The sequence below is a fragment of the Dioscorea cayenensis genome, unplaced genomic scaffold, assembly GCF_009730915.1.
Source record: "Dioscorea cayenensis subsp. rotundata cultivar TDr96_F1 unplaced genomic scaffold, TDr96_F1_v2_PseudoChromosome.rev07_lg8_w22 25.fasta BLBR01001396.1, whole genome shotgun sequence".
Lineage (NCBI taxonomy): Eukaryota > Viridiplantae > Streptophyta > Magnoliopsida > Dioscoreales > Dioscoreaceae > Dioscorea > Dioscorea cayenensis.
This window is the reverse complement of record NW_024087787.1, coordinates 19303-44510: the sequence shown is the minus strand read 5'-3', so window position 1 is coordinate 44510 and position 25208 is coordinate 19303. Positions and strand designations below refer to the sequence as shown.

The 25208-nt window shown below is 36.5% G+C and overlaps 2 pseudogenes; both read left to right on the top strand.

The window, feature by feature from the left end:
- The first annotated feature begins 7494 nt into the window (after positions 1-7494).
- On the top strand, positions 7495-9711 carry LOC120256317 (annotated as a pseudogene).
- A 2528-nt stretch (positions 9712-12239) lies between these two features.
- Positions 12240-23162, top strand: LOC120256316 (annotated as a pseudogene).
- The last annotated feature ends 2046 nt before the right edge of the window (positions 23163-25208 follow it).

The window sequence follows — 25208 nt, the reverse complement described above, 5'->3', positions numbered from 1 at the left end:
CTCTAAAGTTTGATAAAGTGCGGGACAAAGGTTATCTAAGTATGCAATCCTATTTGAACCAAGAGATTTCCTAAATCATGCTAAACCCCTCAATCAAGGGTGAAGGGTAACTGAATCAGTGCAAAGCTGATAGAGTCATCTACACAATCGCATTAACACTATAATAAAATCTCACCGTAGGCTAATGAGAATCTCTTAAGTAGGTAATCTCTCTTATGAGGAGATATTACCCCTAATCCGAATACATAGTAGAGATGTGATTTCTCCTAAAATCTACTCCACATGATTGCAATGAGCACGGAGATACTTATTAACTCACTCGGGAGAATTGAGGGAGACAGGGTCTCCAAAGTATCCTATATCTAGGCTTACTCACAATTTCCTCTAATCATGGCATGTCTATGCTAGATGGGAATTTTTTTCTCGTTACAAAGCATATTGAGTATGATTACTAGGGCTTTTGCCATAATAACAATCAAGCATTCAAACAAATATAATGGTTTACAATAAGGAAAGCAAGCAAATCACATAAATCCAACAACCAATGTCAAAAGATAAACCCTAGAGTTCAACTATGCCCAAACATCTAACAAATTAGCCCTCCATCAATGGAGACCAACCATTCAAACAACAAGACATGATGAGAGATATTAAAAACATAAAAACCCACTAATAAATCCTACCAGAGATGAATCACCGAAGAAACCTTAGGAAAGCTTCCACGACGCCACCAAGATGAACTTAATAACAATAATCTACTCTCCCCTTGAATGTGAATCCAAATCTCCTCCTAGAATCACCCTTTTAGCCCTGAAGATTTGCCTCCTTCCTCCCCTAGCTTTACTTCCAAGAAAAAGAATCAAAAAGTCCAAAGAATACCCTAAAAATCCTCATAAAATATGTTTATACTCAGCTGCTTATGAGCGTAAGGTCGTGGTCATAAGGAGCTAAAGAAGATAAGTCGCGGGCCATACAGGATCACTTACTACTGTAAGTCCCATCCGTAAGGTCGTTTGTTTGTGTTACGGTCCAGCTTACGACCATGACCATTAGACCACAAGCTTCGCTATACTGTCCTTTACGACCATAATTACAGGTGTAGGCTCCTCTAGTGGTCCTTTGGGGTAAGTCATGCCCGTAAGGTCCTCAAATTTGGCTCTAACTCCTCCTTAAGGGCATAAGTATGGCTGGAAGGTTCTCAGGAAAGTACTTACTACCGTAAACTAGGCTGATATTTACGGGCATAAGTATGCCATAAACCATCTACTTTGCTTTGTCCTTGTTCAATTGATGCCGAGAGAGCTAGAGCTTCTTTTGGTTCTCTCTCATCTTTAAATGCTGCCCAAAGCCTAAGAATATAAAATACACTAGATTTAGCATCGAATTTCACAATATGATCCTAATACAAATCAAATGAGTGTACAAAGTAATATGAAATAATAGAAGATTGTGCACTCATCAACTAATCAAGTACAGTGTTGATACTAACACCCCACGATTGCATTGCACTCTATAAAATCTAAATGTGAATTAACAAGAATTCAAAAAGTAGATAACCCTTCTTGCGATTAACCCTAATCCCATATAGAATATAAATGTGATTTCTCCTAAAATCTATTCCCTATGATTACAAAGAGCATGGAATTACTTGCTAATTCACTAGGGAGGACTGTGGGAGGAGAACTCTTGACTCCAAAGTATCCTATTTCTAAGCTTTCTCACAATCCTCTCCAATCATTGTATACCTATGCTAGGTGGGTTTTTTGACTCTTTACACAAGCAAATTATACATGAAACTTGGGTTTCCGCCATGATAGCATTCAAGACATTGATAACACATGATTGAATTCAAATAATATGGATTGCAATTAGAAAATAATTAAAATATAAAGATCCACAACCAATGTCAAATAGGTCAAACCCAAGAGTTCATCTACACCCAAGCATCTACAAAATTAGTTCTCCAATAATGGAGAGCAATAATACAATTCATAAGGCACAATGAGAATGAATAAAAACATAGAAACCCCCTTCTCAATTGCGCCGTTGAGATTACAGTCGATTCTTCAAAAAAAAAAAAACTTCCAAAGACGCCACCAAGATACTCCTTGAAGGCTCCAATCTCTATCCTCAATGTAGGTTTGTTGTTTCTCCCTTGATTCACCTCCAAAGCCCTGGAGAATCATCCCCTTTTTTTCCCCAGCCTCATCATCCAAAGAACAAATATTCCCTTCAAAATCATATTCAGAAATATTCATACCTAGCAACTTGCAGGCTATATACAGGCATAAGAACGTGGTCATAAGAAGTTAGAGAAAATGGGTTGCATGCCTTACGGGATCACTTACGGTCGTAAGTCCCGTCCATAAGGTCTTCTGTCAGGAGTTACAGTCCAGCTTACAGCCGTAAGCTTTGAACCGTAAACTTCTTTGGATAGCCCTAGTGACCACCTTTGATGTGAACACCCACAAGTACACGGGATCGTCAAGTAATACCCAATGTGTGACACAAGAGTCATATTCCACGGGCCACAAAGCTACTATTACTTTTCTTTCATTTATTACCTAACCTAACATTTTGAATGATGAACAATAATTACAAAAGGAGACCGAACTAACTAGAATGAAATCCAGACTACTACTATGCACAATTAGCATTCAAGGGAGAATCAAATGCAAGAAGGGGTGATTTGGACAGTGAATCCCCATAGGGTTGTCATTAGGTCCTAAACTTAGGATGAAATGTTATGATGGTTGCTGGGCCAAGAGATACCTAAAGTAGGTAATCCTGAATCCCTCGGTGATTACCCCTAATCCCGTACAAGTAGGTAATCCTGAATCCCTCCTATGATTATATTGAGTGTTGGAAAATCTCTAATTAGGGTCAAACACACATCTAGGTTCATCCCTATTGGTTGGAGAGGTACCACATACCCAAATCCCTCGATATATTGGTACATGTATCCCTTTCAAAAATGTGAGTCTAATACAAGGACGCATCCAAGTACAACCTAGAATTTGAACCACAGAGTTCTCATGCAATCCAAAACATCAAATAATACATAGCAAGAACCACAAACTACAAGATTCCATAGAATAAATACAACATGCAACAATACATCAACAAGGATGGTCATCCAAATTACAAACAAGCAATCCTAGAGTTTATCATATCCAAACCATAAATAAGTTAGTTCCTCATAAAAGAGGAACACTCATACAACTCCAAGGAATAAATAAACAAGAAAGGGAACAAGAACTACTCCCTCTAGCTTTAGATCCCCTTGGATGGAAGAAAATCTTGACGGTTTGAAGAGGTCTCCCCTCAAACGATGCTTTGATGCATTGGATCTTCTCCCTATCTCCTCCTCCAATGTTTGCATCCCTCTTGGTGAAGCTTTATGCAGTAGGTCACTGGAAATTGCCTCCAAGAAAGGTCTGGAGATGGCCCAAGGGGCTCAAGAAGAAGATGATCCCTCTCTTTGCCCTAAAACCCCTTTTTAAAGGACTTTTGGGGAAAGCTTCATGGCCCAGTTCATGGCCATGAGGATGCCAGTGAGAGCCTCGGGATTTCTGCCAAAATTTTTGTAAAGTACTACAGTGAAATACTACAATAAAATTGCTACAGGAAGTACACATTCTTCAGCCAGTTTGTGGGTGCCTACACGGTCTTCAAATTGGCCATCAACAAAACCCGAGACTTCACAAATTCATTATCCATTATGCTACAGTGCTTACTACAGTACCAATACAGTGCCCAAGGCCCTAAAACACCATTTTTGGTGTAGATTTCCTCCCAAATGCGTTCTTGGGAACACCTAGGCTTCGTCTTAACCTGTAACACAAATAGAAATGATTAAACCACACAAAGGGCATCGAATCATCAAAATACACATAAATAGTTGATAAACACCTAGATGCGTGTGTTCTATACATATTCTTGTCATATTATTTATGTATAAATTGAGGATTTGTTGCCATTTATATGGTTTAATTGGTCTTATTCATGTTACAGGTCTTGAGAATGCTTAGATGAGCTCGACAACGCAAAAGAGAAGGAAAATGACACCAAAAATGGTGTTTTAGAGCCCAGGTACTGTAGCAGTACTGTAGCAATTACTATAGCACGAAGAACTCGAGTAACGGCAAAGTCTCAAGTTTCATTGACGGTTTTGCTGACGGCCGTGAATACGCCCGTAAACTGAATGAAGAATGCGTAGTTTTACTGTAGTATTTTATTGTAGCACTTCACGAATTTTTGATGGATTCCCGAGACTCTGACGACCCCCTTTATGCTCATGAAGATGGCCGTGAAGGTAACCTGAGAGACTTAAAATAGAAGGATTTAGGCCTTTTTGAAGCATCTCCTTCCACACCTTCTTCTTCTACCTCCATCATTTCTTTTCATCTTCCAAATTCTCAAGAAGACATTTTAGACAAGGAAATCAAAGGAAGAGGCAAGATCCAACATTATCTCCCATTGTTCAAGTTTGTAGAAGGCAAGGAAGCCACTGACAACGTCCCTTGCGTATGTCTCGCAAGTGTACGGGTTTGTCAAGTAATAAAATCCTAGGTAAGTGGGTATCGTATCCACAGGGAGTAGGGAGTAAAAATACTTAAATTTTTTCTTAACCAAGTGAAGATGAATAATGATTGTGTTGACAAGATATAATGTAAACAAGAATAAAAGAAACAAGAGAGTGAAAAGCACAAGTAAGTGGGAGACAAGGCAATTGATATAAATGGGGTACTCGGATATTGTTCTGAATAGAACAATCGTTTTAAGTGCAAAACAGACTATTATGCCTCCCAACAAATGCATTAATGAGTCGTGAAAATCCTTCAATACACGGTCCCAAATCTAAGGTTAATCATGACTAACTCTACACCATATCTCGGAGGAGAAATCGAACAATCTCAACACCTCGCACTCGGATAGAATCGTATGGAGTTCTAGGGATTTCAAGTGATAAAACCTCTTCCTAGAAGTAGACCTAACCCTTTGGTCCAGGTGAGAGGTCCTTAGTCACAATTAAGCCTTAGGTACAAAAATCACTTCAATGCTTCACTCCTTTGCCTCTGCAACTAAGCCCCAGCTGAACGTCATCCTTTAACCCATTCACTCTACCATGACCGTAAAGAGATAAGGGAAATAGAGGTAGGATAAATCACATCAGAGGGGAAAGGGGATGTTCCGCAACCTCTCGACTCACCCTCTCGACCCTCTCCAAACTAGCTTTGTCTAACCCTCGTGGTGTGTCACTCACTCACAAGGGTTTACCAATATGAACTCTGTTTATATAAAATAATAATAATAATAATAATAATAATAATAATAAATTAATTAAATTTATCTCCTAATTTAAATAAAATATTCTAAAATACTCGAATCTCAAGACCAGCCGAGAGCACAGATCTCGAGGGGTCTAAAATATTCAAATTTCAGGATTAGCCGAGAGCATCGATCTTGAGGCGATCCAAAATATCCAAAATATTCTAAAATACTCAAATCTCAAGACCACCCGAGAGCACAGATCTCAAGGCGGTCTAAAATATTCAAATTTCAGAATTAGTTGAGAGCACTGATCTCAAGGTGGTCTAATATTCAAATTTCAGAATTAGGTGAGAGCACAGATCTCGAGGTGGTCTAAAATATTCAAATCTCAGGATCAGCCGAGAGCACCGATCTCGAAGCAATCCAAAATATTCAAAATACACAAATCTCAAGACCAGCCGAGAGCACAGATCTCAAAGCGGTCTAAAATATTCAAATTCCAGGATCAGCCGAGAGCACCGATCTCGAAGCAATCCAAAATATTCAAAATACACAAATCCCAAAACCAGCCGAGAGCACCGATCTCGAGGCGATCCAAAATATACAAAATATACAAATATCAAGATCAGCCGACAAAACATATTTCAGGGCTATCTTAAATATCCAAACCCGAAGATCAGCCAAGAGCACAGATCTCGAGGCGATCCAAAATATACAAAATATCCAAATATCAAGATCGGCCGAGAGCACATATCTCAAAGCAATCTAAATACTCAAATCTCAAGATCAGCTGATAGCATAGATCTCGAGACAATTTAAAATTATCTAAATCTCAAGATCATCCAAGAGTATAGATCTCAAGGCGATCTAAAAATACTCAAATCTTCGGATCAGCCTATAGCAGCGATCTTGATGCGACCACAATACCAAGACCAACCGCGAATATATATCACGAGTTAAATATATATATATATATAACAAATATAATAAATTAAAATAAAAAAATTAAAAAAATAATAATTAGTTTAAAAATAAATCAAATCGTAATATATATAAATATATATATATAATAAGATAAATTAAAACAAAATAAGCAAAATATATATAATTAAAATAAAATAAAATTCGATAATAAAAAAAATCAATCAATCAAATCAAATCAAATCAAATCAAATGATAATCATAATGATAATAAAAATAATAAATTAAATTAAATTAAATTATATATATAATAAATAAAATAATATAGATATAGATATAGATATATATAACAACAAATCAATTAATCAAATCAAGTAAAAAATAATAATAATAATAATAATAATAATAATAATAATAATAATAAATATATATATATATATCTTAAATAAATAAATAAATAAAATACATATCTTATAAATATATATATTATATACAAAACTGAAATCTGATAAAAAAGATAATATATGTAATAAGGGTAATAAATTAATAATATAAAATATAAATAAAATAACTAAAAGTTGAAGACGAAGGTGTTCCTCTTCTCCCATGCTTACATATACATGTATATTAAAAAAAAATATTTTGTAGTCGTTTCCTGCCAATGTTGTCGTCGTTGCTGATAACGGCTTTATCGCCTGCCAATGTTGCCGACGTTGCTGTCATTTTTTGCTTGTCGATGTCGCTGCTGATTCCAACATTGCTGCCTGTCATTGCTGCTGTCACTGCTGTTTATATATGCTCGTCACCTACTGCCGATCCTGCTAAGGAGCTCGTGAAGACAGAAGAACCTGAGAAGCTTAAAGAGGTGCTGAAGACGGAGGATCAATCGACAATAAAGCCCTCGAAAACAAAAGAATCAATAGTTCTGATGGTAAAAAAGAAGAAGCCCGCCGCTGAGAAGCCAATGAAAGAAGAAAAAGAAAAGAAGAACAAGAAGAAGTTGTTGTTGTTGTCACCAACGCCGGAACCATGTGCTCTACTTTGCAGGAGCCTTGTTTTCCTTATTGTTGCTTTTGGAGCTCTCCTCCCAACGTCGTAGTGCTGGAGGTTGTGAAGCTTGACTTTGCGGAAATGATTGGACAGAGGAGGTCACTGATGTTTCCCCCTCACGAGTATGCAAACGCTAGAATTCTTTATAAATGAAGCAACTACTGCTAAAGAAGAAGATGATATTGTTCCTCGGGGGTCGCGGAAGGATCGAATTCGTCGTCACCACCGCCGAGAGAGAAAGAAAGGCTGATGAAGAAGATGATACCAGTCCCCAAAGGTGTCACCTTTGACAAAATTATACATGAGAGAACTTACAACTTGCTGCCAAGATGTCTGAAGGAGAATGATCAAGAGGTTATTGATGGAGGAGCTTTGGATCTTGATGGGGATTTTGTTGTCCCTGATAGCAACGCCTTTGGCCAATCTTTTAGGGACTACGAGAAAGAGAGTCAGAGGAAGGCGGCAGTGGGGGAGTTCTGTCGCATCAATCATTTGAACCAGACTTACGAATTTGCTAAGAAGAAGAAAGATGAATATGGGAAGCTGAGTAAGGTTGAGATGAGCGTATGGGAATGGATGAGAGTAATCTTGACCATGATGAGCCCCAGATTGAGCACCTCCTCTAGATTGCTGAAGCCATTCACAGGGATTATCCAAACCATGATTGGTTGCATCTCACTACTCTCATTCATGATCTGGAGAAAGTCCTCCTGCGCACTTCTTTTGGTGGAGAACCCCAATGCTGTGTTGTAGGTAATACATTTCCTCTTGGGTGTGCATTTTATGAATCTATAGTTCATCACCTGAATCCTGTATACAAAACCAAGCTGGGCATTTACTCTGAGAACTGTAGCTTGGACAAGGTCACTATGTCTTGGGGCCATGACGAATACATGTACCTGGTGATGAAGGAGAACCAGACAACACTTTCCCCCAGTTGCACTTTTCATTGTCAGGTTCCGCTCCTTTTATTCATTGCACCACTCTGGAGCTTACACGTATCTTATGGATGATAATGACAAGGAGATACTCAAATGGTTGCAAATTTTCAACAAGTATGAACAAGGTCAAGGTTGATGTGGAGAAAGTTAAGCCTTACTTCATATCCCTTATTAATAAGTATTTTCCTGCGAAGGTGAGACGGTGAAGGGAGTAGCTAAATAAACATGGGGAATTAAAATGTGCTATTTGTGTTATTGCTTTATCTATGCTGCACTATGTGTGATATGTTGTTATCCATAAATTATATAAAACAAAGGGATGTTGGATTGCTGCCTAATATATATATATATATATATATATATATATATTAATTAATTAATTAAGGTGAATCTTCTCCTATAGTTGAGGAGGGAGTTAGCGTGGTTCATGCATGAATGGGAGCATGTGAAGCAAAAATAATAATAATAATAATAATAATAATAATAATAATAATAATAATAATAATAACAATAATAAATGAAAAAAAATGAGAAGCATGCTATTGTGTGCATGCATATGTACATGGACAAAAGAAAAGAATCCAAAGACGGGCTCCACCAGTCAAAAAAAAATGGTGATAATGATGGTGATCATGTATGGGATTAAAGGAGGGATGTATACATATATGGGATGTGTTGAAAGAATATGTGGATTGATGACATGTGTCACCAAAGTGATAGTGGAAATATGATAAAATTATATTCAAGGAATTCATGAAGACTCAATTGTTCATTCGTATTCCAAAGCAACATATGTTCATATCCGTAGCAAATTGTTGATGTTCCGTTTACTTGGCTTCTTGGCAAAGATGGTAAACTCAAGATTAAAACACACGGCAAACGGAAAACTTCATATATAAAAAATCTGATTCTCAAGACGGCAACAAGGCATGCGATACTGTGACATGTCATAAGCAATGACAACAATATAATATATATATATATAAGTTATATGTTCATATATAAATGATGTAACCAAATATATATATATATATATGAAATAAATAAATTTATAATTTGTCATTTTCTTGCCTTTACTTGTACTTGAACTCTTAATCGGAGGTTCCTAAGATTTCAGTCTGGGGTAATTATTAATAGAGGCTTGCCTCTATTACGAGTGAAAGAGCCCACAAAGATAAAAATAAATAAAATAAAATAACATTTGTGATTCGATATATCGCCTGGTGTCTCTTCACCAACACGACGCCAGGGCGCGTCTTTTTGATCCCACAAATTATGGCACGCCCGGTGGGGACCTTTTAATTCCTCCTCCCATCTTTGAGGCTCAAGTACAAGTGAAGGCATTGCTTTTTATAACTCATGTATAAGAAAGTTAATATTATTGATATTTTTTTTACAGGTGAAATGGCACTTAAGAGTTCAATGGCACTCGGAAGCTCGAAGCTCACTATTTTCCTCGGAGAAGGATTGGAAGTCCAACTACCCAACTGTGTTTTCAACGCTAGCACTGCTGGAGCTGAAATGAGGTTCGGCACAATCTCCAGGCTTCACAGGGTCAAGCTTCGGTTTCTCACTCAAAGTTTGACCGAAATAAGAGGAATGAAGATGAATATATGTCTGATGGTGATATCGAAATACACACTGTCTGAATGATTACCGAAGGTTTATCACAATCAACCCTTATTTCACTATTTTTGGCATGTTTGAGTTCAGTAGCCACCATCTGTTGTATCTCCTCCCGAGTCATTACAATAGAATGTTCTTGGATTGGGATACTTGTTGTTCTCCCTGGCCCCACTGCTTGAGCAGTCTCTTTTGGTTGAGGGATTGGATTATTTGGCCTCTGTACCTGTTCAGGGCCATTTTCCATCAAGGCTGCCATCTGCTTTTGCATCTGGAACACTGTATCCATTAACACAATCATATTTTTATTCATCTTCTTGTATTCTGCTTCTCTATTTTCCATTTCTTGGAATTTCTTCATGATGTTGTTTTGGTCTAAACCAAAAACTGGTTCATCTTCATCATCTTTGTTTGGAGGGTCTGCCCCTTGTAATCTTTTGGTATATCATGTGGAATATGACTTAAACCTTCTTCTCTAACCATGCTTTGAGAATCTGGTGCCTGTCTACGTGATCTTGTGGCTGGTCTTGGTTGTTCCTGTTCAGCTGTTGGATCTCCTCGAGCTTATACTGCTGCCTTAGAAGGATCATTGGGAGCCATGCTAGCTCAAAACAATGAAGAAGGCAAGGAAAATGCATTATATTACCTCAGCAGAATGTTGATAGGAGCTGAGAGTAAATATACACCCATTGAGAAGCATTGTTTAGCCTTGGTGTTTGCCGTGAAGAAATTGAGGCACTACTTGTTGGCACACAAAATTATCCTCATATCCAAAATTGATCCTCTCAAATATCTTATGACAAGGCCATTACTCACAGGAAGACTGGCAAAATGGGCACTGATCTTAATGGAATTTGATATAACATACACTAAGCAAAAAAGCTATCAAGGGGCAAGCACTAGCAGATTTTTTGGCGGCGCATCCTCTCCCTGATGATTCACCCTTTAATTATGATCTCACTGATGAAGAGACGCTTACCGTAGAAGAAGCAGAATGGCGACTGTACTTTGATGGAGCATCGTCCATAAAGCCGGCACTGAGGTATGAGCTTCCACAAGTTAAAGCCAGGATAGGACTTGTGTTTGTCACACCAGAAGGAGGAATCCTCTGATATGCACTTTCCCTTACAGAGTCATGCACAAACAATGAAGCAGAATATAAAGCTCTCATAGCTGGTTTGGAATTGGCAATCAAAATGGAAATTCAATGTATTCATATATTTGGAGATTCACAACTCATCATCAAACAAGTCAAAGGAGAATACAAAGTATACAAAGCTGAACTTCTTAAATACTATAAGAAGGTCAAAATGTTAATGAAGAAAATCCCCCAAGTGCGGTTGAGTAGGGTTTCAAGATCAGAATATGGAGAAGCTGATTATTTGGCAAGAATAGCGAAAGAGCTTGCAAATCTAGATCATGATGAAGTTCAAATCACTATAAGAAATAGAAAACCCATAAGTACAATTATCAGTGATGTTGAAGAAGAAAATATTGAAGAAAAGATGGAAGCTTTCACCCTCGAGATACCAGAGGAAGATTGGAGACAACCATTCACGGAATATTTGAAATATGATAAATTGCCAGGGGATAAATCAGAAAGCCTTCAAATAAAGCGAAGAGCTCTATGATTTACCCTCATTAATGAAATATTGTACCGCAGATCATACGATCAGCTACTCCTGCGATGTCTTTCATATGAAGAAGCAAAAGAAGTCATGCATGATGTACACTCTGGGATATGTGGTGCACATCAATCCGGACCCATGATGCGACTTAAGATTAAGCACATGGGATATTATTGGCCAACCATGGTCAGAGATTGCATTGAATATGCCAAAAAAATGCCATCTATGTCAAATTCATGGGGATTTTATTCATCAACATCCGAATCCCTTACATCCCACAGTTTCTTCATGGCCTTTCGAGATATGGGGAACATATATGATTGGTCCTATTGAGCCTCCATCATCTTCTGGGCATCGATTCATATTGGGTACAACAGACTATTTCTCCAGATAGGCAGAGGCTATTCCTTTAAGAGAAGTAAAGACTGAGAACATCATAAAATTCTTCAGAGAAAATATCCTATACAGATTTGGAACTCCAAGAAGAATTATCTCAGATAATGGCCCTGCTTTTAGAAGTTTTAAAATTGGGAGATTTGCACAAAATCACAAAATAGACTGGAGATATACCTCCATCTATAATGCGAGAGCAAATAGGTTGGCGGAAGCATTTAACAAAACTCTCTCAAAATTGCTAAAGAAGGTTGTGTCTAAAAATAAAAAGGATTGGCATGAAAGACTTCTTGAGATGCTATGGGCCTATCGTACTACATATAGGACCCCAACACAGTGCACACCATACTCTTTAGTATTTAGAACTGAAGCAGTCTTGCCACTTGAAATTCAAATTCCTTCATTAAGGATGGCGTTGCAAAATGAAATATCAAATAAAGATAATGTTCGACTTCGCCTAGATGAATTAGACTCTCTTGATGAAAAAAGGGTAGAGGTACAGCAGAATCTTGAGGTTTACAAAGAAAAAATGTCTCAAGCTTATAATAAGCTGGCCAGGTTTAGTACATTTACAAAAGGAGAAATGGTTATTGTCCTCAGAAGACCTATAATCACCAACAAGAGGGCTGGGGGCAAATTCAAAGCAAATTGGGAAGGTCCATATGTCATGGAGATCGTTTACGAAGGAGGCGCATACCAACTCATTGATGACAAAGGAGAAAGACCCATACCACCTATTAATGGTCATTTTCTAAAGAAGTACTATGTATAATATAGAATGTTTGTCTATGACGGAACGTACTTCCTGAGGCAAACATTAACTTTTAAGTACTTTTGTTTATAATGAAATACATGCCATGTTATCTTAAAGTTTCATTTTCATGAATCAAAAACATGTTCGACCATGACATATAAAAAGTTTTGAAGTTCCTACTTCTCTCACTCAATCTCACTAAAATTTCTTCGTGAGAGAAGTATGAAGGGGGCATTTGATTATACAAAAAATAATAATAATAAATAAATTAAATGTATCTGCTAATTTAAACAAAAAATTCTAAAATATTCGAATCTCAAGACCAGCCGAGAGCACGGATCTCGAGGTGGTCTAAAATATTCAAATTTCAGGATTAGCCGAGAGCACCGATCTTGAGGCGATCCAAAATATCCAAAATATTCTAAAATACTCAAATCTCAAGACCAGCCGAGAGCACAGATCTCAAGGCGGTCTAAATATTCAAATTTTCAGAATTAGCTGAGAGCACCGATATCAAGGCGATCTAAAATATTCAAATCTCAGGATCAGCCGAGAGCACCGATCTCGAAGCAATCCAAAATATTCAAAATACACAAATCTCAAAACCAACCTAGAGCACCGATCTTGAGGCGATCCAAAATATACAAAATATACAAATATTAAGATCAGCCGACAAAACATATTTCAGGGCGATCTTAAATATCCAAATCCGAAGATCAGCCAAGAGCACAGATCTCGAGGCGATCCAAAATATACAAAATATCCAAACATCAAGATCGGCTGAGAGCACAGATCTCAAAGCAATCTAAATACTTAAATCTCAAGATCAGCTGAGAACATAGATCTCGAGACAATTTAAAATTATCTAAATCTCAAGATCATCTAAGAGTATAGATCTCAAGGCGATCTAAAAATACTCAAATCTTCGGATCAGCCTATAGTAGCGATCTTGATGCAACCACAATACCAAGACCAACCGCGAATATATATCATGAGGCAAATATATATATATATATATAACAAATATAATAAATTAAAATAAAAAATAAAAAAAATAATAATTAGTTTAAAGATAAATCAAGTCGTAAATATATATATATATATATATATAGAATAAGATAAATTAAAACAAAATAAGCAAAAAAAATATATAATTAAAATAAAATAAAATTTGATAATAAAAAAAATCAATCAATCAAATCAAATCAAATCAAATGATAATCATAATGATAATAAAAATAATAAATTAAATTAAATTAAATTATATATATAATAAATAAAAATAATATAGATATAGATATAGATATATATAACAACAAATCAATTAATCAAATCAAGTAAAAAAAAAAAAATAATAATAATAATAATATATATATATATCTTAAAAAAATAAATAAATAAAATACATATCTTATAAATATATATATTATATACAAAACTGAAATCAGATAAAAAAGATAATATATGTAATAAGGGTAATAAATTAATAATATAAAATATAAATAAAATAACTAAAATACTAAAATAAAATAATAAAATAAACAAAATAGAATAAATATTATATATATGTATATAATATAACAAAAATATATATAATGTAATATATATATATATATATATATATATATATATATATATATATATATATATATATATATATATATATATATATATATATATATATTTAAGAGAGAGGGAGACGTGGGTGCATGAGAACTTGAGAGGAATGGTCGCCCACGCGTCTAACAACTACACAACCTCATGATCTTCATAACTGCCCATGTCCATTTGATGGGTTTTAAAAGAGGAGCGGTTCGAAGATTGGGAAGGGAGAATGAAAGGAAGAGGCGAGATCGAAAGAAGAGAGAAGACGAAGAAGAAAAAGAACGGGGAGAAACACTAAGGAACGGAAAAGAGAAGACGAAGGTGTTCCTCTTCTCCCATGCTTACATATAGATGTATATAAATATATATATATATATATTGTTGTTGTTGCCTACCAATGTTGACGTCGTTGCTGTCACTTCTGCTTGTCGATGTCATTACTGATCCCAGCATTGTTGCCTACCAATGTTGCAGACGTTGTTGTCGTTGCTGATCCTGGCATTGTTGTCTGCCATTTTTTGCTTGTCAATGTCACTGCTGTTTATATATGCTCGTCACCTACTACCGATCCTGCTGAGGAGCTCGTGAAGACAGAAGAATCTGAGAAGCTTGAAGAGGTGATGAAGACGGAGGATCAATTGATAATAAAGACCTCGAAAACAAAAGAATCAATAGTTCTGATGGTAAAAAAGAAGAAGCCCGCCGCTAAGAAGCCAATGAAAGAAGAAAAAGAAAAGAAGAACAAGAAGAAGTTGTTGTTGTTGTCACCAACGCCGGAACCATGTGCTCTACTTTGCAGGAGCCTTGTTTTCCTTATTGTTGCTTTTGGAGCTCTCCTCCCAACGTCGTAGTGCTGGAGGTTGTGAAGCTTGACTTTGCGGAAATGATTGGACAGAGGAGGTCACTGATGTTTCCCCCTCACGAGTATGCAAACGCTAGAATTCTTTATAAATGAAGCAACTACTGCTAAAGAAGAAGATGATATTGTTCCTCGGGGGCTGCAGAAGGATCGAATTGCTGTCACCACCGCCAGAGAGAAAGAAAGGCTGATGAAGAAGATGATACCAGTCCCCAAAGGTGTCACCTTTGACAAAATTATACATGAGAGAACTTACAACTTGCTGCCAAGATGTCTGAAGGAGAATGATCAAGAGGTTATTGATGGAGGAGCTTTGGATCTTGATGGGGATTTTGTTGTCCCTGATAGCAACGCCTTTGGCCAATCTTTTAGGGACTACGAGAAAGAGAGTCAGAGGAAGGCGGCAGTGGGGGAGTTCTGTCGCATCAATCATTTGAACCAGACTTACGAATTTGCTAAGAAGAAGAAAGATGAATATGGGAAGCTGAGTAAGGTTGAGATGAGCGTATGGGAATGGATGAGAGTAATCTTGACCATGATGAGCCCCAGATTGAGCACCTCCTCTAGATTGCTGAAGCCATTCGCAGGGATTATCCAAACCATCACTGGTTGCATCTCACTACTCTCATTCATGATCTGGAGAAAGTCCTCCTGCGCACTTCTTTTGGTGGAGAACCCCAATGCTGTGTTGTAGGTAATACATTTCCTCTTGGGTGTGCATTTTATGAATCTATAGTTCATCACTAGAATTCTGTATACAAAACCAAGCTGGGCATTTACTCTGAGAACTGTAGCTTGGACAAGGTCACTATGTCTTGGGGCCATGACGAATACATGTACCTGGTGATGAAGGAGAACCAGACAACACTTTCCCCCAGTTGCACTTTTCATTGTCAGGTTCCGCTCCTTTTATTCATTGCACCACTCTGGAGCTTACACGTATCTTATGGATGATAATGACAAGGAGATAATCAAATGGTTGCAAATTTTCAACAAGTATAAACAACGTCAGGGTTGACGTGGAGAAAGTTAAGCCCTACTTCATATCCCTTATTAATAAGTATTTTCCTGCGAAGGTGAGACGGTGAAGGGAGTAGCTAAATAAACATGGGGGAATTAAAATGTGCTATTTGTGTTATTGCTTTATCTATGTTGCACTATGTGTGATATGTTGTTATCCAAAAATTATATAAAACAAAGGGATGTTGGATTGCTGCCTAATATATATATATTAATTAATTAATTAAGGTGAATCTTCTCCTATAGTTGAAGAGGGAGTTAGCGTGGTTCATGCATGAATGGGAACATGTGAAGCAAAAATAATAATAATAATAATAATAATAATAATAATAAATGAAAAAAAATGAGAAGCATGAAAATGAGAAGCATACTATTGTGTGCATGAATATGTACATGGACAAAAGAAATGAATCCAAAGACGGGCTCCACCAGCCAAAAAAAAATGGTGATAATGATGGTGATCATGTATGGGATTAAAGGAGGGACGTATACATATATGGGATGTGTTGAAAGAATATGTGGATTGATGACATGTGTCACCAAAGTGATAGTGGAAATATGATAAAATTATATTCAAAGAATTCATGAAGACTCAATTGTTCATTCGTATTCCAAAGTAACATATGTTCATATCCGTAGCAAATTGTTGATGTGGCGGTTACTTGGCTTCTTGGCAAAGATGGTAAACTCAAGATTAAAACACACGGCAAATGGAAAACTTCATATATAAAAAATCTGATTCTCAAGACGGTAACAAGGCATGCGATATGGTGACATGGCATAAGCAATGACAGTAATATAATATATATATATATATATATATAAGTTATATGTTCATATATAAACGATGTAACCAAAAATATATATGTATATATATATGAAATAAATATATTTATAATTTGTCATTTTCTTGCCTTTACTTGTACTTGAACCCTTAATCGGAGGTTACTAAGATTTCAGTCTGGGGTAATTAATAATAGAGGCTTGCCTCTATTAGGAATGGAAGAGCCCACAATGATAAAAATAAATAAAATAAAATAGCATTTGTGATTTGATATATCGCATGGTGTCTCTTCACCGACACGACGCCAGGGCGCGTATTTTCGATCCTACAAACTCTTAACCCTAGTGTCACTCTAAATGAGGATTCAATCAATCAAGCATTCAAGATTGGAACTCAACTAAAACATCAATTAATGAAAGTATAATAGAAGGTTTAATGAAACAAATACATTCTAGGGTTCACAAATCCAAGTACCCACTAGGGGGTTTAGCTCTCCACGGAGATAGTTACAATCAACAATGAAATCGAATGTAAAAACAAGTAATCCATTGAAAACCCTCTCGATAATTGTGACGATAATCTTGTGGAAAAGCCTCATCTCTTCCAAAGGTACCCTTGTCCGGCCTAGGACACACCTCGCCGGATCGGTGCCGACGAAAGCTCTCCCAATACCTTCTTCCAAGTGGAGTGCGATGTCGAAGCCGAAAAACCTCTATAAAAATCCTGCCAATACCTCTCAAAACCCTTAGCCGTAGCCCCCTCTCAAGTTTAGGAAGGAATGGAAAAATGGATTGCTGAAATCGGGGCTTACTCGCGGCTTAAATAGGGCTGGAATCGGGCATTCACACGCCCATGTGGATTTTCCACACGGGCTTGTGGAATTTTCGCACGGGCGTGGATAATTTCCACACGCCCGTGTGGATTCTCTGGAATTCTCTTTTTCAGCCGGCTGTGAACAGTACCTGCTATAATAATTTGCTACACTGTTTGCTACAATACCCTTCTACAGTACCGCCCCAAAACACTCCTGAAACCATGTTTTCATCGAGGTAATGTCAACGGCACACATTCACGTCGTAGATCACTTTGCGTTTTTCAATAACCAGTCTCATTGGTGAAGATCTTGCTATCAATGCACAAGCCGGGATACTCGAATGTGACTACCTTTGTGCCTCTCCAAACCATTGTGCTAGCTTGAATACACGGAGGTTGGCACACATTCACACATCTTGATCCCGACTTATATCTTCGCGTTTGACCCTTCTCAAGATTTCCTCCAAATAGTACGTTCACGATCTACATTGGCTTCTTTCTTTAACATTCGGCTTCACAACCCTATATACATGAAAGTAACACAAATGCACAAGTATTAGCACTAAAACCTGATAAAAGTAATGCTCATCATAAGGAAAGAACACTTCACATTCTTATCACACAAGCACTTATCAGCCACCCCATTAGTGGCGTCGTTGGAAGCTTCCCACGGCTTGTCTCTCTGCTTTCATCACTTGAGGGAGTTCTTTGTTACTTATTTAGTTATTTTTATGGACTTGATCATGTATTTTCTTAGTATGAACAACTCAACCCCAAGGTCACCGAATGTTGGTGAACCTTGGGGTGAACTTGTGTAGATTGGTTGCTTTGATCTATTTTATTGCATTTTGGTGTGTTGTGATCCATGCTTGGTTTACTTTGATGTATTGATATGCATGAGAACTCTGTATGTCAATTTCTAAGTTCTACTCTGTTGCGTGACCATCACCCTTGTACTATACACACCTAGCTTTGAAGGAATCCATATACAAATACCCCATGAATGTCAGGTATTTTATACCCCTCCAACATTAGGGTTGGACCTAGTTTGTGTTTAGGCCCTAATTAGAGAATTTCCTGCTTATATTGCAATCATAGGAGGATTTGGTCAAAAGAAATTCCATATCAATATTCGTACCAAATTAAGAGTCAATTGTCGTGACCATTGGGTTGGCCTATCCTAGGAATATCTTGGTCCAAACCACCAATTGCATGATTTTTATAGCATCCTTCTCACTTTAGTAGCCCCAGGGGGATCCACATCCATGACCACCTTCATCCCTTGATTTCTACCCTATTTACCTCGACTGTAAACACTTAACTTAGAGTTCTTTATAGCTTAGGACAATCACTCGCACTTTTAGGCTAAACAACACATGAAGAAGAAGTAAGGGTTGCTTCTCAGGCCCTGCGAATATGACCCTCTCATGCAAGCACGAGAGGTATTACTTAACAACTTCGTGCACTTACAATGTTCAATCAATAGTATGAACATATATGTATAAAATATATATATTTAGGCATTTATCAAACCTTTACGAGTGTGTTGCTCCTCGTAAACTCCTCTGGACAACCCTTACGGTTTGACTTACGTGCATAAGCTCTGCTCGTAAGTGCCTCCACTTGTCTTTATGTTCCTCTTTATGGGCATAAGCATGCCCACAAGGTTCTCTAAATGAAACTTATGGCTGTAAGATACCCGTAAGTGGGTATGGTTGGCTTGTTCTTCAATGATTGATACCGAGAGAGCTCAATCTTCCTCGTTTTGGTACAAAAATGCTTCTTTTGGCTCTCTCATCCTTAAGCACTACTCAAAAGCCTAAAGATACAATATTCATCATATTTAGCATCGAATTCCATAATAATAGTGTAATACATGCATAATTAGTGTTTAAAATGATATTAAATAATGAATAAATGTACACTCATCAGATAGGAAACCCGATTCCTACCCCGTCGGGGCCAGGGAAGGAGAAAATTTTCGAGGGCGAGACCAAGGCGGGGCTGAGATATAATTCCTTATTGGGACAGGGTTGACGCAAGGAATACCCTCCCCCACCAACCCGACTCTGAAATATTAGATGTTTAATTTAAATGTTATATGTGCGTGTGTGAGCGCGCGCACATGTGTGTGTGTGTGTGTTATATATTTTATGTTATCAATATCTATATAAAAATTGAACAAACCCCATATATTTATTTAATTAGCAAATTACTAATAATGAACATTAGTCTTGGGCCAATGGGCCTTCAACATACATATCATATGATGATTGTGTATATTGGTATTTGGTGTTGGGCCTTTAACATATCAACTACTCATATTTGTAAATGTGTTTCTTAATTATCAAGTATTTTTATGAGATTTTTAACAAATATTTTTATTAATTTCATTTTAAATAATAATATTTTTAGTTATAAAAAATTAATCGGAGTTGGGGAATACCCGAACCCGAATAATCCAGGCTGGGCGGAGATGGGGAAAAAATCCATATACTCACGGTTCATGCTCGAGGTCAGGAATGGGCTTATAAATTCAGGGTCAGGCTCGAGGAATATATCACCTGGTGAATCTCCTGCCGTTAACATCTCTAGTCTAACTCAAAAAAAAAAAAAGACTCTACCTTCACCTCCTCGAAAAGATCAGATAACAAATTTAAAAGGGTTATTTTATAATTTTATATTTTATCAAGGATTCGAGAATATGTGTGCGTGTATATATATATATATAAATCACGGTACGGGGTCGTTTGCATAGATCATTGACTCCCAAGGATTGGTAATGGGACTTCTTATACAACTGTTATCACATGTTTGTTTGGGTGCAATGGAATGGGCCAAGAATTGGTAAGTCCAATAGTAGAGGAGTCCCATTGATGCCAAATTTGGTGGTAGTCTGATCCATGTGGGGTAAATTTACCCTTTTGCCCATCTTTAAATTTGGTTTTTTTTTCTTTTCACCCAAATGCCCTAGAGCTCTTCTTCTCAGCCAGTGATCCCCTTGCCTCTCCCCCGACGCTGAGCTTCAAGGACAGGATGACAGTCGCCGGCAGTCTCTTCCAACCCTTTTGTCACAATCTCTCCAAGGAAAGGTTATCATCGTGTCTCTCATCTCATCTTCTCAGAAAGTACGAGGGCCGCCGGTGATCATCCTTTGCCTGATAATCACTAGTAGGATTTTCATTTCTCAAGATCTAATGAACAATTTTCCAATATTTGTTTATTTATGTAGTGTTTAAATTAGAGATATAGATTAGATTTTTGTTGATAATCAGTTGTATTTGCTTGTTTGTGATAGATCCGTTTGGTTGTAATTAGGTAAGAATTCTAATAATCCGGTCACCTAATACAATAAATTTATTTGATTAGTTAACAATTTTTTCATTCCATCTGAATCATGTGAAAAATTCCAATAATAGCCCATCATCTGGAAAATTCAAATCAGTGGAAGGTATGATCACTAATTGTTTGTTGATGCAGTCTAGACTTTACTTCTTCAGTATGCATTCGGTTCCAGTGAATCCATTCTTCTTTTTTATCTTTTTTTTTAACTTTGTAACTTGTGACTTGTAAATACGTGCTCTTATGTATACTCCATTCTGAGGTTTTCTTTACATAATTCGACCTTGTTATATTATGATTATCTTCAAGAGCTTTACCAAATTAATCTTGGTATTTGGAAAATGTTACATGTGTATTGGTTTTCTATTTCACACCATTTTTATTTTGTGTAATTTATGAATAATAGATCAAATATCATTTGTTTCATATGATATGATTGATGTGATGAATATTAGGGTTGTAATTCCTTATCAGCCATGTTATTCAATATAGTTTCTTATGATTTTTAATTTTATTGTTATTAAGGGTGTATTATTTGATTGGTACCCTGATTCATGTAATGTTTACTTTATTTTAGATATGGCCAATGATAACATGTAAGATATTGAAGCCAATCACATACTTCACATGATGAACATGTTTGTTGTTCTCGTTGTGAACATCATGATCATCATTGTATGTGTTATATGTGAAGACGATGACAACACTCCCACTATTTATAGAGACATTGAGTCAACATCTGTTAGACGACGTAGACAACATGAGTGTTTATATCAGGTGGTGTATGAAAGTGATGTTAAGTGCATTGACAAACTATGCATAGATCGACGTTGCTTTCATAGATTATGCCGATTATTAACGTCCAACGCTGGACTACGTGGCACAAGAAACGTCATGGTAGAGGAAATGATCGCTATGTTTTTAAACATCGTGACACACCATGTGAAAAATAGAATAATTAAGTTTGATTTTGTGCGATCAGCTGAGACGATTAGTCATCATTTACATGCTGTTTTGAAGTCAATAATCCTTTGCCATAGTGTCTTACGAAAGAAACCTGAACCTGTTCCCGAGAATTCAAATGAACTTCGATTGAAGTGGTTTAAGATACTTTCCAACTATATCAATTAATTTGTCGTTTCATGACTAATAGTCTATCAATACTAATTACTTCTTTACAATGTAGAATTGTCTTGGAGCATTAGATGGAACACATATTCGGGTGAATGTGAGTAAAGTTGATCAACCATGATATAGAAAAAGGAAAGCTAAAATTAAAACTTATGTACTCAGCGTTTGCAGCAACGACATGCAATTTATATATGTTTTATCTGGGTGGGAAGGATCATCATATGATGGTCGTGTTCTTAGGGATGCAATTACGAAACCCAATGGTTTAAAAGTTCCAAATGATAAATAATTTGTGTTCATATTAGTTTTTAAGTAAATATCAATAATGAAATTATTCGCAAAAGTCTTTACTAAATTTAGCTATTTGTTTACTCGTTAGGTTTTTATTGCCTCATTGATGCCGGGTATACAAACTCACCTGGTTTTCTTGCACCTTTTCATGGACAACACTATCATTTGAGTTCCTAGGCAGATGGTCGTCAACCAGTGACAACCTAAGAGTTTTTCAACATGAAGCATTCCGCTGCTAGAAACATGATAGAGAGGACATTTTGACTACTTAAAATTCGTTGGAAAATTTTATCAAGTCCATGTTTTTACAATATAAATACTCAAAAACGTATCATCAATGCATGTTACTTATTGCACAATTTTATTAGACGAGAAATTAATAATTTACCAATAGAAGAGACCACGGAGGATGATCCTGACAACATCATGGCTGTTGAACGTACTGATGAATGGACCAAATTTAGAATTGACATGGCTGAAGACCTGTTTAATGAATGGTGATCAAATAGAACAAATTGATATGATTACTCCTATGTTAAGTTTCCCAATTAATGTTCTTTTTTTGTAATAGCACTTTTCTACTTTTATTATGCATTTAATATAATTGGTATGATGCTCCATTATCATGGCACTATTGCATTATATGTCTTTTTGTTAAATTTTATCGAATGTCATTAATATTTGCAGCTTACAAACACCATTTACTAAAGTTTCTCAAACAGCAAAAGCATAACTTTTTAAATTATGTCTAATTTACAACAACCAAGTTTTCTTCACTGGTTATGTCCTTGCATCACTTTATTGAATAACACCAGCAAGTAATAATTATAGCATGCCAAATGAGAGTGTTATTTGGTTCACATCATTCCAAATTAAGACTATGGTTTTTTTTCTCCTTGCAATGACTATGGTTTTTTTCCCTCCAGAATGGATCATGAATCTCAACATCGAGGTAGGAGTATGAACAAACACTATTGGACAACACAAGAAGACAAGGTGTTAATCGAAACTTTAGTTGAGTTGTCGACAAATACCATGTGGCCTGGGGAGAACGGCTTCAAAAATGGGTACTTGTATCAACTAGAGAAAATGATGAAGGAGAAATTCCCGCAAACAACTCTGAAGGCTATCCCAAATATAGAGTCCCATGTAAAGCTTTTTAGAAGCAAAACCACCGAGATAGCTGATATTCTGGCCATTAGTAGTTTCACTTGGGACAACAACAACAACACTATCGAGTGCGAGAAAAGCGCATATGATGAATACGTTAAGGTATGCTAAATTATGTTTTGTTTCTTACACGAAGTCCTTTTAATTCGTGCCACTCTAATTAATGTTTTATTTTTTTTATTTTTTTTTTTGCCATGTATCAAGACTCACAAAGAAGCTACTGGATTATATGGAAAATCTTTTCCGTTCTTCAATGATCTCACCCCGGTCTTTGCAAAGGACAAAGCTCAGGGAAATGCAAGGGGTGACCTTGGAGATGATGCAGAACAGTATATGCATGATTCCTTTGCACACATGGATTATTATGAGAATTTTGCTCCATTATCAAGTGACAATTCTTTTATGTCCATGGATGACCACATTTATTCTTCACTACCTAATTTATATGATAATTGTGCCTCAAGTTCCATTGGAAGAAATAGGAAAAATTGTGTGAAGGAGCAGAATATCGCTGTAATTTCTGTAAAGTTTCACCATTTCGTGGATCTTGTGGGACCGGGGTTCAAGACATTAACTAAATGTGATGTTCGTGATTCTGAGGCCAAAGCGTATATGGTGGCAGCTCGGAAAGAAGTTGATGAACGAAAGAAAATTACTGAATGATGTCATTTTCAATATCCATGGCCTTACTGAGGATGAAGCTTTAATGGTAATGCAAATTCTTAGAAAAGATGAGGAACATCTAAACATGTTTTGGGAGTTGCTTGACGAGAGAAAGCTCCATTTTTATTGCCTACTCCTAGGGAGACTGCCAAATCACCCACCCATGTGATGCTATCTGATGTGCTTGATGTTATGGGTATTATGTCCCATGTTCTTATCTAAGACAGGTTTTTTGTTGGATATTATGGATTGCACTCATGAAACTTTGTTGTTGTTTCCTTATCAAGTTCTTATGTAAGAAAGATTTTTTGTTGGATAGTATGGGTTGCACCCATTAAACTTTGTTGTTGTTTCCATATCATGTTCTTATGTAAGACAGATTTTTTGTTGTTTCCTTATCATGTTCTTTGTTGTTGTTGTTGTTGTTTCCTTAGCATTTAACTGTCTGTTCTCTGTATGATTCTCTGCCCATTCAATATGTATGTGGAATGTTTCCAACCCATTTTTGAGCAAGAACCAAAGAATGTTTTATTGTGAGGGAAACTTTTTCCATGGCAACATATGGATGCCTGATTTAGGATAGCACTTGCTAATAACAAAGTTTTCATTTGGAGTACATATCATGTTTAGCATCATTGGAATTTTCTGCAGGTAATGGAGCTAGAGTTGAAGAAATTGTATGATACTGTCACTTCAATTCATGATGAAATGTCTTCTATCTTTGTGAAAAGTAAATTAATATGATAGTTGAAAGGTTAACCAAGTTCTACTACCATCTTATTGAAGATTGCTTGCTAACAGCCAACTAGTGAAATTCATTCTAATTTTGCAATTGATGGATTCCTATGTGTTTGTCTCAAAGAGATTGTGTTTGTTTCAATGATTATCTATAGTTACTCATTAATTCATTATCTAATACAATAATTATTAAAGTTAATTGTTTAAT